General features: G+C 38.9%; 1 pseudogene; it reads left to right on the plus strand.

Annotated features, from left to right (window-relative positions):
- The first annotated feature begins 131 nt into the window (after positions 1-131).
- LOC139124700 (excitatory amino acid transporter 1-like) lies at positions 132-19,685 on the plus strand (annotated as a pseudogene).
- Positions 19,686-20,185: the final 500 nt, after the last annotated feature.

The raw sequence follows: 20,185 nt of genomic DNA on the forward strand, positions 1-20,185 counted from the left end.
GACTGTACGGGGCTCTAGCTCAGGGCTAGAATAGAAACAAAAGCGAAACAAAGAAATGTTAACGCGAATTTTATTTCATTTGTTTCAAAAAAGAAGAAAGAAGCAGACCGCTCGTAGTGCCCTGAGGTACGCGTGCTTAGTAAGTATGTAAACCTACACATGCTACACCGTAGGTACTCATGCGAAAATAAGTGAGAAAAACATGACCCAAAAAGGCTTACAATGACGTGTCACACAGTTTTTTAAAGCGGTTTGTTTTTTACCCAGGGGATATTCAGATTTTTTTCATGCGGTGAGAAGTGTTTTCCAAGTTGAGAACGTCTGGCTGTATTTGACCTCGAAATTTAAATAACAACGCCCTGAAGTTATGAGGAAAAGAGAAAGGCCAGACCCTTGTGTGTCTGTCAAGTGAACCTTATTAACTGTTAGCGTCTCCTGGCCTGGGCGGAGTGGCTGAACACAGAACCTGAACGCAGCTCGGCGTCAAATCAACTTCCAACGGGACAGAAGGCGAAAGTCCACACCATTCACGTATCACAGGAGTTGTCTTGCTCAGACTAGGTGTAAAGTCACATTAACATTCAGCATTGTGGTAAGTTTATTCTGGCATATGCACTTTGTCTATGAAGTTATAACATTGGCCGATCGTGGCTGTTTAATAGCATGGCTTCTGCCGTTGAACCTCTATCTAAAAGCATACACTTGATACGTACACGCCTTGCTTCTACCAGGGCATGCAGGGAGGTAGGAAGGGACCACCTCCATGCTACTACAAATACAAACAGCTGGCGTGCAATGTGTGTTATACTACACGCATAGCCCATACATAGCCCATGCGTAGACCAGCCAGAAACTGACTTTTGCAACATGTTTATCCCTGTGTGTGTATAAACAGAGAAGCCATGCTCTGTGATGCTACATTACGTCATTCAGCGGGCAGCGTGGGAAAAAAGCCCGAAAACCGCCTCTATTTTTAAACCAATATCCCAACCCCGACACATCGTCACAAAACCACAATGTCAGGGGAGGGAGTTTAACAATACCATAGCACCAATTGTGCATGTTTTTTATCGGCTATTGGGTGATAGGCGTTTGTGTCTAACTCACCTAGATTTGCCCTTTGTTGGGCTGAGTCAACTTCGAATGAATGCACAATGCAGCGGCCAGTAATCGGCCATTGAAAACATTACGCCCCTACGCCATGAATGGAAATACTTATGGAAATGATGTGCCTGTCAGGCGCAAACGCGCTTGGCGTTTTATTTATGTGACCTCAACTATTTGCATAAGCTAGTATCTACAAAGGGATCAATGCCCAACGACCCAGACGGTACAATTTCTCTTGTCAACAAATAGCAGGGGGCTAAAGATTGGTTACTGCTTCGCTGATAATGCAGACTGGATGTAATTGTAAAAAATGTACCCACTAGAATGCTGCAAGGGCGCTGTACCTCAGCCCTCTTTTCTTTTACAAAGACATGATATCATCATGTAAATCACAATTAACAGGGTTCAAGAGGTCAAACAGGGTGAAAGGAGAATTTCAAAAGTACTCGAAAAGACGCTGAGGGTGTCTTACCTATTGTAGTATCAAAGCCTTGTGGTCATAAGATGAAATGTCACGCATTGGTGACAAGATGTTGCAATTTCTGTTTTCGTCGACTTCAATTACGATGTTTCGAAACGTAAATATACAAAACCACAGGCTCTAGAGTCAATGCAGGCGAACCGCTAGCCGCCACTGATACAATAAAACAAGGTGAGCAACAGCGGAAGCCATGCACGGAGACCGAGTAAATTTCAACAGACGGTTTCGCCTTCTTTTATCTCAAACACAACTTGCTTATTGGGGTCGATCGATGCTCCAGTTCATCAACTTCATGAATACTCACACCAATATCCAAAATCTCTCTGTTAAGTCCATGAAAAAGCTGTGTTTTCGGAGCGGTGTCAGCTGGGAAACGCTATAATCATACATGACCCCCATTGACCTATCACGAAATGTTCTGATTGGTTGTTACTTTTAAGGGAATACGTCATCCGTTTCAGGGGGTGCTACACTCGAGAGATTTAGTTAACGTAATTACGTGCGATCAGTATCCGTTAACGTCTTTGTCATGCAGTGTGCGAAACTCATGCAAATCTCTACTGGCCTAGCGGGCAAGCAACTTTAAAAAAGTCACTGGCCTTAAAGGAAATCAACTGGTTCGTTATCTGGTCAAATTCAAATATAGTGAAGACTTTTACCCCCGCTCAGTATAGGGGCCAAGAACATGGAATTAAAAATAAATAAAAGACACCACTTCAAAATCCTAACATCAAACTGTTTTTTTATGCCTTTTAATTCTTTTATTCTTTTTTAATTCTTCAAATGAAGATGACTATCAAAACCGAAAGATCTCAGTGTTAAAAAAACATAAAATCAGTGAAAGGTTAAGCACTAACACATAACGTTTTCATTTCCTAAAATAGCCTTTCACGACAAATAACATTGAGAAAAAGAGCACAAGCGTGGGCTTGAAAACATCCCAACACGGAAATGCTAAGCATCCAGAACTCCGATCAGGGATGGGTAAGGTTTGGCAGCACAAACACCGGATCACACACAAATTGAGTCAATATAACACCATGACTCTTCAAAAAACGATTCTGACTTGTCCCTTTTGAGGGACTCATCATCAAGTTCAATGAAGGCAATACAAAAAATAGGGTAACTGATAAGAGAAATAATACTGAAATGACTAAACCCACGTTAAAAGGCAAATCACAAATTTAATGATGTGAGCGTAATTTTTACAGTGACCAAGGCAAATGGCCATCAAGTCAATGAAGACGGTACTTTGCACGATGTTTAAATATCGGACATTACTTTCTAGTATCGAAGTTTGACGTCCGACATATATCCGTCATCGTAACGATCTATACTATCTGGTCTAAAATCGATACTAGACAATACAAGAATGACTTGCCTCTTGTCGCTGCACGCCGGGTTTGAGGAATTGCCCATATTTTACCCCAGGCCGATACATATCGGCGATTTTGAGGACTCTTTATAGTAAACGATACTAGGCAATTCTGGAATGACTTGCCTTGCGTCTCGACACGCTGGATCTGCGAAATCACAGATATTTACTCGATATTTATCGGCGATTGGGACCCCAATATCGTCACCAGAATGACTCACTGCACCTCGTGTATCGGGCACGTATGGTCTATGTAAAATCACCGATGTTTATCGGCGATTTGGGACAAACGTCCGATATGTCGGAGATTTGCCACCTCACAGATCTTGCCAAGCCCGACTTCATCATTTCGGCTCTAACTTCGATACTATACTTGTTAAATAGGGGGTGTATAATCGATGTATATCTGGGAGATCAAAACCTTACAGATTTTGCCCCTCGGTCTAGCCAAGCCCGATTTCAGTAGTCCGACTTTAACTTAAATTATACGATACTAGACTTGTCTAAAAGGTGGGTAAATATCCAATATATATGGGGGTTTCACCATCTCACAAATCTGACCATATTTTTGTCAAGGGTCTATGATCAGACCACTAATTTCGATACTGTGTTGTCCAGTAGCTGCAAATATCCGATATCATATAAAAGTCCAATGTTGAAGTGTAATTGAAATACAGTTTACCTCGACACATGCAACTCGATCGATACGCTAAACTATTATTCTTTTATGATCACGACGAGATCGCCACCCTAACACATGTAAGGTCTTTCGCTCTGATGCAGTACCGTATCTTGAATAATTTTGTCAGGTATTTAGCTTAGCAAAACATTCTGGTAAACTTCTGGGCAATAGGAAAGGAACAGCACCGGGACATCTTTCAAGAGTTACTGGTACGTCGGGCATGGAAACTGTTGGTCTCCGGCCATCAGGTTAGCGTGAATTCCCCACGCTATAACCAGGTTGCGTGCGTGTGGAGCAGTAGTTTGTAACGTCGAATGACACTTTTACACGTAGTCATAATTTCCAGATAAAATGTACCATATAGGTATATAAAGGAAAAACATGAGACATCCTCTTTCAAGCAAAAATCAAAATGCCAAGTATCGAACGTGTGATTTTACGGATTTTTCTTTCTTTTCTTTTTAGTTCCTTGTTTACGTAGCTCTAAAAAAATAGGATCGACAGATAAAAAATAGAGCAGGTCGGGTTATCGGAACAGCACAATATTTTTTGTTTGACCTAAGAATACTTCGTATTTGCAACAGTACAAGAAATACTTGCTATGATTTCCTGATACGAACGAAATGTAGTATTCCACATTATATGTGACGCCGTCACAAAGATTTCTGTAACCATGTAAATAATTTTATCTAAGAGAATAAACTAGTCCTCGCGTAGAGAAGATAATGTTTCTTTAGAGCTAACACGAATTTCGCTTGTTTCAATATGTACTACACATGATCAAAACGAAAACAAAATACTATAGCAGGAGCCTGTACAATATGTGCTTCCACTCCCACTTGCACTAGGTGCAAACCCCCTGTTAGGTACGGCAACAAGTGAGGAATGTTGAAGAAAATTTTATTCAAAGTAAGATAAGAAGTGAGAACATTAATGAGGAAAACTGTAAATCTTACTTACCAGTATGAATACGCTGCCATAGCGAAGCTTGTGGTGCGGACGAAGTGAAAGTTAACCGATATTTTGAATTTACGTTCGTAAAGTCGTTATCAAATCACAAGCTTCCCCTTGTGGGTCATGACCATTGACCCCAGTCAGTGCGGGTCATGTATGATTTTAGCGTTTCGTAGCTGACACTGCTCCGAAAACGCAGCTTTTTCATTGTTTTAACAGAGAGATTTTGGATATTGGTGTGAGTATTCATGAAGTTGATGAACCGGAGCATCGATCGACCCCAATAAACAAGTTGTGTTTGAGATAAAAGAGGGCGAAACCGTCTGTTGAAATTTACTCGGTCTCCGTGCATGGCTTCCGCTGTTGCTAACCTTGATTTTATTGTATCAGTGGCGGGGGGTGGGGGGGGGGGGGGGGGGGGGGGGGGGTGGGGGGGGGGGGGGGGGGTGGGGGGGGGGGTGGGGGGGGGGGGTAACTCCCATAGATGGCTATACGGGGAGGGTCCGCGCGAAAGGGGTCGTTTTTTTGCACTGTTTGGTATCAGAAAGGGTATACTTTTCACGAGGTGTTGGTATGAGAAAGGGTCCGGTTTTAAAACACAAACTGACATTTGTTAAAAAATCATGCTGTCAACACTGGAAACCCATGTATCTACATCCAGATCTACCATCAATATTTCTGATCTGTCGGTTTGACTGTTGGTACCCCTGGTACGCAAGGCGAGTGAGTCGTAGGTCTGTATACGTATGGTATTGTATGTTGGCGGGGTAGCGTGAGTTGCTATGCGGGGTCAAAGGTCAACCCCACGCTACCCCGCCAAGAGATAGCTGCGTTTCGACAACTAGGTATCAGAAAGGGTAGGTTTTTTCGCTCAAAACTGGTATCACAACAGTTTGGGTTTCCATGTTCGTGCGGAGCCCCCTCCCGTACCATTAGCCATGGAGTTACCCCCCCCCCCCCCGGGATCAGTGGCGGCTAGCGGTTCGCCTGCATTGACTCTAGAGCCTGTGACCAAAACTGTCCGCAGTTGTTGGGGCTTGGTTCTCAGTAATCTAAATCTTCAACGCAGAACTGTATCGCATCTCTGAAAGCTTGCTAAAGATAATTAGATTCGTGGTCGGGACAAGAACTCCAGACACCGAAGGTGGTAGTTCTGTGTCTCAGGCCAAATACAGTCTTCATGAACGTTGTACACATACATAGCGCTGCAAGAACCATTTCATAAAAATCCCCATGGGTTCTATGGAATGGACTATCTGATCCAGGGACAGGTTTACAGACTGTGGACACTCACTTCGTTGATGTTTTAAGATTTGATATTTGACGTTCCAACATGAACCCCTCTATGATTTGTGATATGCGTGTTTTGCATTCTTTACTGTGAAAAACTGTTTAACTCCAACATTAGAGAATGGTGAACGCAACTTGAGTGCGTTTAAGGGCGACATTTTTATTTTTGTGTTTCTCATCTCCCGGCTGACCGTAAATTTCAGCTCCGATATGAAAATAAATAAACCTTTTTTATTTGCGCCGCCTCTGAGGCGATCATCCTAGCAACAGCACCACCATCATCACTTTGTGAGATTGCAGCGACTCAGACTGAAAGGACAGAGAGCAAAGAACACTGAACTGAAAGACAAAAAATTGCAGTGACAGTGAATGGACAGAATATTGAACTGAAACAAATACAATTTTTGTTTTTGGTACTTGCTTTTTTTATTTCGTCCGCCCACCCTGCCCGAGTATTCCTCTGGAGATGAGAAACAAAAACAAAAATAATAAAATAAAAGGGTCACCCTTATGAACGGTTCTGCAATCTGAGTAAGCCACCATGGATTCCTGCACACTTACCTTAAACGTTTCCTGTCACCTCGACACCCTACTTTCGAGTAATACTCGACATTACCGCTAAAACAGGAATAGCCGAAACCCCCAGCCCCTCCGCCAAAATAAAAATGAAAATAAACAAAATAAAACAAAATAGATAAACAAGCAAACAAACAAACACATGAAATGTAGATCAAACTTAACAGTGAGTTGCCGAGTACAAAGGTTGCAAAATTTAGTCGTAGGATGGTGTTTATCTGGCAGGAAAAACAGAGTTTGTTTCAATGGTAAGTTGAGAAGAGCTTCTCCGATTACAAGCTGTTTCCAAAACCTTGAACGTATTTGAGAGTTGCACAAAGAGCTGCAGGACGCACCATTAGATGTACTGGTGTGCGAATATCGGTCCGACCGTTGAGGGCGTGCAATAAACAGTATGTGCCTTGAAAATGAAAGACTTAAATTTGCTCAAACTTGTCTCAAGGAATCTTCCAATAATTCTCTTACAAAATCAAGAATAAAAATCGTGGGTGACTTTGAAAATTTAGTACTGGAGAAACAAGTTACCCAATATTTACTGATATTCGCAATTCAAATTGGCCGCCTGATTAACTCAGTCGTAGAGAGAAAAGCAAAATTATTGAGTTTCGTAAAACTATGAAGATGAAAATTTTCCTTACACTGAGAGCTTTAAAATGAGCCCCCACAAGTGGTATATCAGAAACGAACTGTAAAAATTTGAAAGTCCAAATATTTGCCCTAGAGGCGCATAAACTGCCAATGACATGGCTAATTTAAGGTAGAATATGCGTGGCTTGTGAAAAAATTCCTACTTTTTTCACTTAGTTTTCCAAAAGGGCGCCATCATAGTTTAATATTGCCGTTTCTCAATGTCTTATTTTCAACTATCAGGATTAGCCTAATTACGTCAGAATGGCCAGAATGAATTGCAGTAAAGGTTGTTGGAAGAGTGTCATTAAGAACAACCTTCTGTTCATACTCACGATGATAGGCGTGGTCGTCGGATTCGTTCTCGTCTTCATCATCAGGGTAAGTGAATAGATATTGTCACGTTTTGTAATGAATATTTTACTTTTTATAAAAAACACATGAATGACAACTACACCGAGAATATGTTTGCTCCATGTCAATTCTGGCGTTCTGTCGTAATGCGACAACTTTGCATTGTCGTTCCTTTGAAGTCACAAACTTTCTCGTTGAATAGAAATACACGCAGCGTCCTGAATGTGTGTTTTATCAATTGTATACAAGTTTTATCAAAAAAAATCAAAGAAACTCATTGGGGAAAGCTAAAAGTGGTAGAAATATAAAGCACTGGAAATCACTTGATCTCTAAATTCTTCTGTTCTTGTGGCAAGGCTGCTGCCTGGAATAGTATCTCTCGGTTTTATGTTGTAAAGGGAGAACAATACACAAAACCACCCCAGGGAATAATATTTTCCGTTGAGCAAGAGCGGTTAGAAGTCATATCAGCTCGAAAACATTACTATCGATTAGTGAGACAAATATAACGTTTGGTATTCCCTAAGATACTTCCAAAACTGTTTTGTACAGAGATGACACATATGGTAATTTACATATTTTAATTTTGCTTCTTAGCCGTTCAAACCCTCCAATGACGCCATTATGTGGATAGGGATGCCGGGAGAGTTGTTCATGAGGGGGCTGTATTGTATGGTGATACCCGTACTGACTTCCAGTGTTATAACAGGTGAGTGATAATTTAAGCAATGTTTTCCTTTTCAATGTAAGAACGAAATTTACTTTTTTTACACAAAATTGTCTTCAGAAAACACAAGGCGAAAATTCCCTTCATCACCTGGTAGCATTAAATGCATCCAACACTTTGCGAATTTACAGTTAATGTTCGCGATATTTCGTATACAAATTAAAAATTAGAAAAAAACATTACCCTTCGGTGTTGTTTACCGAGTTCTCCTTGTGTTTTATGGAAAAAAAAGATGAAGATTAAAATTTCGCCGAATCTTGATTGACTCAAGACCGAGTCGTACTAGTATATTTTTAGCTCACATCTGGTTATACCAATGTGAGTTTATCGTATAGGCTGAAGTCGATGGCGTCTGTATGTATGTATGTATGTATGTATGTATGTATGTATGTATGTATGTATGTATGTATGTATGTATGTATGTATGTATGTATGTATGTAGTACGTACAGTATGTCCGTCAACATCAAAAACACGCAAACCGCTGCACGTTTCAGCTTGGTATTTGGTGTGTTGATGCATCCTGGGCTATAGATGGGATTTTGTTCAAATGAAGTCTGCATTGCCAAAATTATGCAAATGAGCTTACAAAATGTGAAAATGGTTAAGAATTTATAACTCAAGAACCGCTTTTTTGATTGCTTTGAAAATTTGTGTGCAAGTACTTTAGGTCAACCTTATACAGTTTTATGAATTTTGTGAAGATGTCCTTCATTTTTGTATTTTTGCTGAATTGTTTGGTGATTTTTCTCATTTTCAGTAAAAATTATTCTTCTCTGAAACCACCAGCCCAATCGCTCTCAAATTTTGGTTGTCTCTTTGCAAGGGTGTTACTCTTCTAATTTGTTGAAATTATGACAAAATTGGGAAAATTACTATTTTTGAGCAATTTTGTCATTTTGGTCAAAAAATCTTAAACAGTATTTCCTTTTTAAACCCATGGACAGACAGCTTTCATATTGGTACACAGACGTACAGAGATGACAATAGTTAGATATGTTGAAATTGTCCTGAAATATAAAAATTTGTATTTTTAAGACAATATTGTCATTTTTGGTCAAGAAAACTTTATCTCAAAATTACTTGTTTGATAGCTTTGTAATTTGGTATAAAGTCCCTTGTTTGATAGCTTTGTAATTTGGTATAAAGTCCCAGAATATGTTATTAGATAAATTTTCTGCTCAAAGTGTTGGTAAACCCCAAAATTTGTATATTTTAGGTAATTTTCTCAGTTTGTGACCTTAAATGACCTACACCAACCCAGGATATGTTGTGAGACAATTTTGAAGGCTGCGAACATAATTTTGTCATGTTTGGTATCATTTTGCAGGAAAATTTGATCCAGAAACAAAGCTAAGGTGTTTTTTTTCATTTGGACCAATTTTTGCAACTTTTCTATGTAAGACATACAAGAACTGATGAGAAATTTGGATCCAGGATATTTCCAGATGTTGTAATCACCGCCCACAGTGGAAGGCATTTCACGATCTGTTACTACCTTAAGTGCTGTTTACATTAGAATGATAACACTCATGGCATTAATTTAAAAATCTCCAAGGTTGTAAATGTACTTCCTGTCATTTGGTCTTATGTAACATTAAGGGGTGGAACATTTGATATTCAGGAGGGGGTAGGGTCTAGAAGATTGATGATGCAGCATTACTTTTTTACCAGATCCCTTGTGCATTTTTTGCCCACTCCCACCTTTTCTTTTTATCAAGCCTTCTCTGTTTTTTGTTGTTGACATTTGCTTACGTATTTAGGATCTGCTTCTCTCCATTGCTATAGAAGTTTGATATGCATGTTCCTAAAGATGACCTCTAGTACCTAAGTTGGAGACCTTATTTGCTTTTGTCATTCTTGTTTTTCCTGGTTTAAATATTTCTCGAATGGACCAATTCAAACCGAATGTGACACATATGCCTTGACAGTATTTTTTGGGTTTTAATTATTAAATGGAGTTTCATCACATGGGAACTTTGGTATTTTAGATTTATTGACTGACAGAACGTATGAAAGACAAACAAAAACAAAGACAAACAAAAACAAAGAAGACCATAGAAAATTACCAATACAAGGATACGACCATGAGGTACAACTTAACGTCTATGTCAGCAAATCATCGGTTAATATAAAGTGCTGAAAGATATAACTTATATGTCTATGTGAACAGAAAACTATCATGGCAGTAGCAGTCTATATAATACAACCGTTTTCAGAATTAGACAGCGAAGCTACTGCTGTGAACTGCAATAAAACTGCTTACACTAATTAGTTTCAGCTGTAGCTAAACTGTTCACACTAATTAGATTCAGCTGTAGCTAGCTGGCAAAGTCGACAACATTAACGGGGTCAGATGACACAAGATCGGCTATTACTCTGCCGTGGGGCAGTCAAAATAACTGACTTTGCCAGTTAGGGGAGAAACCATTTGATTTTTTTTGGGGGGGGGGTATGGAGGAAATGGGTATGGGAGCAAATTTTTTTTTCCTGTCACAGTGACAGCAATTTTTTTTCTACTGTCAGAGCTGCATCAATTTTTTTTTTCAAATGGAGTAGCAATGCAAATTTTTTTTTCTTTGTCATCAAGTTTGTGATGCATTGTCATTATTTACGGCCGAAACTCAGAAATTTCGAGTGACACCCCCCCCCCCGTCAACCATGATGAATTTTAGTAACTCCCCTCTCTAACTCTGAAATTTTGACTGATCCCCCACTTAGAAAAGTAAATACAGATACATGTATTTGTAAAATTTACAAAATACAGCAACAGTAAAGACCTTTGAAATCCTGATGTACTCTGCTACACTATCATCAGTTATCTCATGATGGTTCAAAAAGGTGAACCCATCAAAATGAAATTGCAAGTCACAATAAAATAAAGATATAAAAGCTCGCGCAGTATCTAACCATATAGTATATTGTTTAATTTGGATGGGTATTATGACAGAGTTTTCACTAGGATATCTGACCGGGCAGAATTTGAAAGTACAGGGGGAGAACACGCGAGAGGCTTAGGGGGAAAGTGTCACAGGGGCTTTCCCCTATCTTGCATGGAAATTTTTAAGATATTGATGTGTGCAATGGTGCAGTCTGGTGCAATCTGAGAGGTGTTTTTTAATGTTTTTACTAAGTGAAACTGTTAGAACACCCCAAGGGGGAGAGCACGAGAGGGGGTTTCCCCCTCTCGTATTGGAAATTTTGGGAAATTGATGTGTTTAATGGTGCAATCTGAGAGGAGTTTCAGGTTATTTTGCACTCGGTAAAACTGTTTGAAAATGACATTGAACACTGCAATATTTTTTTACATTTTATGCATGATCAGTGTTTGTGTCACAATATTCAACAACCAAACAATGACAATACAATTTGTGAAAAACAGTTCTGTTTGCCAGAGACTGAAGATAAATAAATATACAGGAATGGAAAATCTGTGACCTTCTTGTGTCATTTCTCCAGCTGCCAGCTTCTAATGAAAAGCCTGAATATGGTATGTTTAACTTTCAAAATGGTCATTGAACTGAGGTAAATGAAAACATGTTTCTGTGATAATAAAGGATGAATTCACAACAGTTCAGTTTTGTCCTAGATCCTGTGAAAATTTTAAGAAATTGATGTGCGCCACGGTGCAGTGTAGTGCAATCCGATAGGTATTTTGAATTTGTCTTTTACCAGTAAAACTGTTAGAAGACCCAAGGGGGGGGGGAGCACGAGAGGGGGTGCCCCTCTCGCATTGAAAATTTTGAGAAATGGATGTGTGCAATGGTGCAATCTGAGATGTGTTTCAATTTATTTCGCCAAAAAAAATTGAGTAACCCCGCCCCCCTTCTTCCTCTCCACATTTTGAGTAACGCCCCCCTGAAGTTTTCAATATTTTTAGTGACCCCCTCCCTTGTATTTCATTATATTTGTTGTTCCTCAATTTTTCATTGTCAACTTGTACATCTTCCTAATATATTTATATTGAGAGAATAATATATTGATTTTAACACTAGTTTATTGACTCCTGTCTTGTGTTTTAAAATTTTCACAATTTACAGAAGTCAAAAAGTCCTTAAGATAGTGCCTATGCCATTGAGATATTGCAACAGAAATCCTGAAATATGATTTCTTGGGTCAGAAAAGGGAAGGAAAACATTGAGTGTACTGAGGTGTAAGTAGACCTATGTAGTGCATGCTTATATCATAAGTGCTGGGAAAAAAACATAAGAATTGCTTGTGGTAAAAACATTTGCGCCGCCTATGGCGGCGCGCCGGCAAAGAATACATGAGAATAGGGTTTCCAAATTTTGCTAATTTCTGGTGCATTGTGACAATTTTTTTTTTCACTTCTGTCTGTTATGACAAATTTTTTTTTCTCAGGCCATGACAGGATCAATTTTTTTTTCTTCTATCTCACCTGGCGACAATTTTTTTTTCTCAAAATCCTCCATACCCCCCCCCCCAGAAATCAAATGGTGTTCCCCTTAGCTACAGTTGAAACCGATTAAGTAATCAGTGTAATTGCAGTTCACAGCAGTAGCTTTGCTGTCTGATTCTGAAAACGGTTGTAATGTTATTACTGTACCACATCAGGTACTCGCACCAGTAATACCTCTCACAATATTTATTTGTTTCAGCCACTGCGTCGATTGAACCCAAAACCAACGGCAAGATGAGCGGCATTAGTTTCGCCTTCATGTTCGCCGTGGTGTTCTTCGGTGTCGTGGTGGGAACAGTTCTGACCTTGGCCATCAAACCAGGAAAAGTTGACATCGGCAACGATGATGACGATTTCAAGACTGCTCATTACGAAACACAAGACGTCATTGCAGATTTACTCAGGTAGATATTAATAATAATGCCTGTATTGTTTAAGTAAGGCAATGGATAAATAAACAAATGACATATATATAATATATAGATAGATAGATAGTATACATTTATATATAGTGTATATATGATTTATCGAAATAGGAGAGAGAGAGAGAGAGAGAGAGAGAGAGAGAGAGAGAGAGAGAGAGAGAGAGCGAGCGAGCGAGCGAGCGGAGAGAGAGAGAGAGAGAGAAGAGAGAGAGAGAGAGAGAGAGAGAGAGAGAGACTTTCTATCATGTACATGTCCCCTTTTCACACGTTCTCTGTTTCAAAAGTATAACTTCGTGAATTACATCTGTTCTCTCTTTGTCTGATTTTCATAGAAACCTGATTCCCAACAACCTGGTGAAAGCCTGCGTTCAAACGGTAATTACGTGTTCTGTCTTACTTTACAACGGTTACCATGCGTCGGAATACTCTTGGGCATAAATACATATAGAAGATATAAGCTTAGATATTGAGAAGCATACAAGACAAGTACATTGCAAATACTAATCGAAATAAAAGAAATTCGTCGATATTGGAAACAAAGAATTTCGAGTTGTGTTAAAGGAACATTAGCGCGTGTACCTCGTTCAAATTCTCTGAAAAATCAACAATATCACTAAATAAGCAGTGTTATCTAGACTTGCTCCAAGTCTGTGGGCATATAAGTATCAAGACATAATAAATTGAAGGACTAAACATCAGCAGACTGTCGCGCTAATGGTAGACTGTTTGTAGATCGTGGGCTGAACGCCTTGGCCAACAGAAGTCGCTTGGCCAGTCAGTAACTCAGCTACCGAGAAAAGCCAAGCGACTTGGGGCCAGTCTAAGTGTTGTCTTGTCATGTAGAGGACTTGGCACGAATCAAGTGCCTTGTGATTTCATCCTTCAATTGAATTAAATAATTTCAGGACGTTTATTTGGAATGTTAAATGCAAGCCAGCTTTTATATCTTTATGTTCTTTATTGGCAGGCGTATACGTCATACACTTTTGGCACAGTCGACCCACCCGATGATAGCAAAAATTTAGATCCGTTGACCAACGATAGTTTATCGGCAAACAGCTCGTACGCTGTCAGTGGGAATAATACTGGAATCAACGCAACAACATCACCCAGCAAGGACGCCATCACCGTGGTGACATCAAAATCCTTGGAGTATGGCAGTGGCACTAATCTATTAGGTAGGTTGCATGTGTCAGTATTTATTTCTGATGATATTTGTTCCTGTAAACAAAGTCTGAGTAAAATAAGCATGTCTTGCCGTTTGAAGCTTTGGATGTAATTTTCTGTGTTAGTTCGTTTGACACCTTCTCTGAGACTCTTTGGGTCTTGTAATTTTACCGGTAGTGGCTGACATATCTCCAAGGGTTCCCCTCAAGGGGATTTTGCGGGACGGGCCACCACTCTATTCATCTAACAGTATACCCATGTGTTAATGTAACCAGACAAGAGAACACTCATATTGTATTGCTATATAAATATGTCGCCACGCTTTTTACCCAGCTGTGGGTAACACTGTCTGGGAGCGTTACTGTCCCTCTTCCCGCGATTTTACTGCTGTCTCTCGTGTTGATTAATAAAACAATTTCGCTGTCGAGAATTACATTGGCCGAGAACGTGGCCAAAGCAATGGCATCAAAAACATTACACTGACGCCGTGTACAAAGTAATGATAACACAATTAATGCTAGAACCGTGGATTGGGAAGGTCTATATATCCCAGCATTCCTGAGTTCTGTCATTTTCCTCGGCTAAATTTTCTCAATATCTTGTCGAATATTTTAATATTTCTTCTTCTTCTTTTATGTTGATTTTTCCTAAATGGTACAGTGGTAAACTCACATGGACCTTATAATAAACACGTTTGATGAAAAGGAGAAATGAGGACCAAACTCTGAGCGCATTTAATTTGAAAGTATTCAAGTTTTTTCCATATCAGGCGCCGACATATACAACTTGACATTGAACCTGAATACTGTCTTACTCACCGAAAGGTGGGACCGTGAAAGTATCAACAACTCTTTATGTTTTCCTGGTTTCATTCCACAGGTTTGCTGGTTTTCTCAGCGTTGTTTGGTGTTGTCATGTGTATGGAGAAGCAATCGTGCGCAGTAATGCTCCAATTCATGTCATCGCTGCGTCTCATCTCAACCAAAATCCTGACGTATTACCTCTGGTATGCTTAAAGAAACTTGTTCACTTTTAATTATCGTAGCAAAATCACTTTAAATGATTGCCCTGAAAACTACTCTGCACTGATATTAATTTTGATGAGGTAACGTGAAAGACACACCTTTATACTATATTAAGGTAGTATGCACCTTAAAATGGAAAGACTTAATCTTAAATTTTGGTCCAGCTTTCCTTCATCTTAATCAGTCTTTCCTATAAAGCATTATATCTGAGCACCCCTCTGTACTTTACTACCACACAATTTGATATAAGTAGTATACAGAACTTTCAAAACAAAAACGATTAAGCCTTCCTTACACTAGGATTGTCATGTTATGGCATTGTGCTTGCACGAACACGAAATCCGGTCGACGATTTTCACGGACCACAAATATAGTCTGAAGAGACAATATTGCCAATCGATAAAGTTTCCCTTCGGACAAAGAGGCGGTGAGGGGAGAGTTTCTCAAGTGTACATCGATATATATATATATATATATATATATATATATATATATATATATATATATATATATATATATATATATATATATTTTCTCTTTTATTTGTTTAGCTTTACAAATTGTGCAAATCTTTACAAATAGTCGCCCAAAGTGCGCAAACACTAGTCCAGAATATGCCATGAATCAGTACAAAATCTCAATAGTCTGTAATTATTATCAATATGTATATTTCTTTACGATTAGTAATGCCATGATTTGTATCCATTAGTTACAAAGTTGGCATCAAGTATAACACATAAGGGGCCTACGTTCTTAAAAATCCACCCAATTATGCCTAATCACAGTCCCTCCACCCACGGGGAAAATAACATACAAGGTTGTGTTTCATCATATGCATACGTCACTCGGGCGAGATTTTTTGTTATTTTGTTACGACTGGGTGCTCAAATTCTATTGGCACTTGACATGAATCAGCATAAATTTTAAATTCTATGTTGTTCACATTTTTCTCAATAGGCTTCTACCCATTGGCACACCTAGCCTGATATGCAAATCTATGTTGCCAGTTGATGACCTCATCGCCGTCTGGAAATCTCTGGGTCTGTTTTCTGCTGACGTCATCGTCGGACTATGCATTCATGAATTTATCACGCTGTCGGCCATATACTACATCTTCACCAGGAAAAATCCGTATTTGATGATCTTCAGATCTTCCCGCGCCATTTTGATGTCGATGATTACGAAAACGAAGTAAGTAGAATGGATCGTACCACTTCATGGTGGCTCCGTGCCCGTATATCTCTGCCATTGCTTTCCGTCTGTTCTTGTCATTATCCACCCGCTCTTCATATGCAAAAACACAATCCAAATGAAATGCTACCATCGTTTTAACCGTAATCTAACAACTGGTAGCGCTCAAGACAAGACTTATTAACGTAAAAAAGTGCATGAATATTTCTGCTCACGCTGAAATGCTTAAAAACAACTTATGTTCACAATATTTTACCAACGTACTTGTGGTACAATCATATTCTCATGCAATTTTCTTTGATTTCTGATAAAAGTGTATTAATTATCGATAAGTTTTGTACTTTAGGTACTTTTCACAATGTGGAAAAGTCACCGCATTTTGGAAATGTGTGGCAGATGCGTAAAATTCTCTCAAGAGAGCCACCACAGTTTGAAGCATGTCCTTAAAATAAATTTGACTTGTTAGCTATATATTAAAGGACGTGTTCCTGGGAAATCGTTGAGGGCACCCTCCATGATAAAACTGTAACAGGTATTTTAATTGTCTGGTAAATCCAAAGTATACATCACTTTAATTTGTGCATTATTTTATCGTGTTGTCCTATCTTTTACACAACAGTTTGCCAGTCAATAATTGAATTTATTTTTTCATTCGACTTGGTAGCGCCGCTACAATGCCGATGATATTCCGCGTCTGTATCGTCAATAACAAGATGAATAAGAAGATCACGCACTATGCTGTTCCCTTGAATGTTGGCATGAAGAGCGATGGGTCAGCCTTATTCATCGTCAGCGGCGCCCTCTATCTTGCACAAACGTCCAACATGTCCATGAATTTTGGCACGTTATTACGATGGCGTAAGTATTGCGTATTATATGTAAAATGTAGACCAATAAGACGTCAGCAAACGGTAACTTTTGTTATTTTCATGTTCTGTCCGGTAACTTTTACACTTCAATTCCTTGGACAAAATGGAAAGGATACTGACATGCGCAGTTATCTACTTTAAATACGCTGAGAGACAGCAAATATTTAATAGGCAATAATATTTGGACACATGAATTTTATATTGAAAATAACTAGAATTACAACAATTATTTTTTTCTTTGACATTCAGACAGTCAAGCATGTGAATTTTACTTAATATTTCACTGTAACTGCATTCATGGTATCGGCAAAAAACTTACTGAAAACACTAGACAAACATGTTTTTTTTTTTCAGTTACATGATAAATTACTGTATCGCATAATGTTATTGTCATTGTTTCAGAATTGTTGCCTGGGTGATGGGACTTTGCCTCCCTGCTGTTCCCAGCGCCAGTCTTGTTGCCATAGTAACCGTAGCCAGTGCTGTTGGCGCGTCGACTGAAAATATCGGACTTTTGGTTTCCATGGAGTGGCTTCTGTAAGTTCTTTTTAACTAGTTTTTTTACGAGTACGATAAATTATATCTAAATTTCAGAAAAGTTCATTTCATCATATCGAATTTTTAAAGAGGTATTAGGGGGACATTATGACATGTGTGTTGTTTCTATATGGTTTTTTTTCTCATGTCATCATTTCAGCAAGAGATGATTTTTGTATCTCTGGCGATCTCACAAGACGTTCATCTAAGCAATCGGTTCTCTCCCCATACGCTATATAACTGTGGAGCATCCGTAGTTGAAGGTCAATGACTCTTTATGCAAAAAAATTCACGTATATTATGCGTCGTGCTGCACTCTTTCGCAACTTGAAGCTTATGTACCAATACACCCTAGCTTTGCAAGATATTTTGAAGTCTCGTACAGTACGAGAAATGGGTGTGAACAAAACTTCCTGTCTGGCTTTACGATTGTATCTAGTTATCCGGTTGTATCTATTCGTCACACCACCAACTCCACTCCAAAAGAGATAAGTGAGTAACATGAAAATCGGAGTATCGTCTAAGAATCCGAAAAACAACACAGGTTCCGTATAGTTGTCTTTGTTTAGTCGGATGTATCCGTGTAGTGAATACGTTACCGACTCGATTGGCCGAAACTTTTCTGACATGCTTGACGAATAGCCATCTTTCTTCCGTTGTATGTGAAACTGATCGACTGACCAAATTGAAATTCAGATCGATCGATAGATTGATTGGATTCTTTTATTGGTGTATTTCAGAGATTCCCTGAGAACCGGCGTCAACTGTACCAGTCACTGTGTCGGGGCCGGCTTGGTCAATTCAATCATGGCTGACGAAATCGAGGCGGACGTCGGAAAACGAATATAACGAAGAAAAAGACGAAATACCTGAACAGCAGAAAGAAGACGAGAAGAACCCAGCTGATGGCACCGAAGACAAAGACAAGGAAGAGAAAGACACTTTCTTGTAAAAACATGAACGTAAAACATGTCATTAACGTGATTGAAACTACATGTCACATTGGGATAATTTCATGGTTGCAACGTCATATTTTAGTTTAGGCTAGTAAATATATAATAGAAAGAGATTTATTTCGGACATACAATTATAATTTTAGTACCAAATGTTAAACATTTATCGATATAAGAGACAAGATAAAATATTTGTATAAATTTTATTTTACCTGTAACATGCAGAGGCTGCAGAATACTGACAACCAAGCCATTCTGTACAGAGTGTTACGGTCTTTTCACTTTTAGTCCTTCCGCAATTTTTCCCTACGGACTACTTTAGCCTCAACAATGAGATTAAGATGAATGGTCAATTCAAACAAAGTTTGGACTAAATGGGTCATTGTAATGATGATGTGTGTATCTCTCGCTCTGGTTTAACCATCAATCAATGTAGGCACTTTTTTCTGGTGATAAAATATCGGTATATATTATTTCTTTTATTTGTAAACTCAGGGAAGAGGGCGCACTTCCATAGATATCACTGAAATATGATTTTTTGGGGTCTCAATTCAATTCAGGAACACACGGATGTGATCTTTTGCCATAGACAACATGGAACCTCAGTGTCGTTACAGCAAAAAACGATGACATATAATTATTTTTAATTTAAGCTAACCTGAGTACGGTGCTAGATCATCTGTAACATGGTAATGGTGACTTACGTACTACCTTTACATGATATACTGAAAGACTTTGATCGGATCGTGTATGAAGATGTGAAGATTTTTCACTACGCCAGGTATAATGTGCACTTGAAATTAGAAAGACTAATTATTCATTTTACTCGACAGTAATTTTGCAATAGTTTTCCCTGTATTTGAGGTTTCATTTTTAGCTTTGAACTCGAAATGGAAAATAAAAACAATGGGAACTTCTCAAAAGTTTATCTATAATCTCTCTCTACGATACTCATTCTGCACTGAGAACCATTCCTTCATTAGGCTGAAGACACATTCGTACTCCAAACACGATGGGAACTCATTTGGGATGATTGGATGGTGAAGAAATGTCGATTTAATCTGCAAATGTAACCTCATCTATTGTCATTTTACATTACACACTTGCTTTTATGAGTAATCTGCAATATTGCAAAATTCAGCTATAAGGCACCTAACACATTTGAGAAATTTGAAAAATATCAAGATCCAATTATCGCAAATTAGTTCCAATCGTGTTTCCAGTGCATAATAGCAGGTTATTCCTGGAATGACTATGGCAGTTTTTGCTAGTCGTGAATGTTTTGACCACATTTGAAATTCATTCCAAACACAGAGTCTCTTCCTAGCATTTTAGTCTCCCTAACCTACATCCTTGCTATCCAGCATGGCTAGGCCATCTGGACACATCAGAGCTTATACATCGATGGGTCGGACAAGTTCGAAAT

The sequence above is a fragment of the Ptychodera flava genome (assembly GCF_041260155.1).
Source record: "Ptychodera flava strain L36383 chromosome 23 unlocalized genomic scaffold, AS_Pfla_20210202 Scaffold_24__1_contigs__length_23054250_pilon, whole genome shotgun sequence".
Lineage (NCBI taxonomy): Eukaryota > Metazoa > Hemichordata > Enteropneusta > Ptychoderidae > Ptychodera > Ptychodera flava.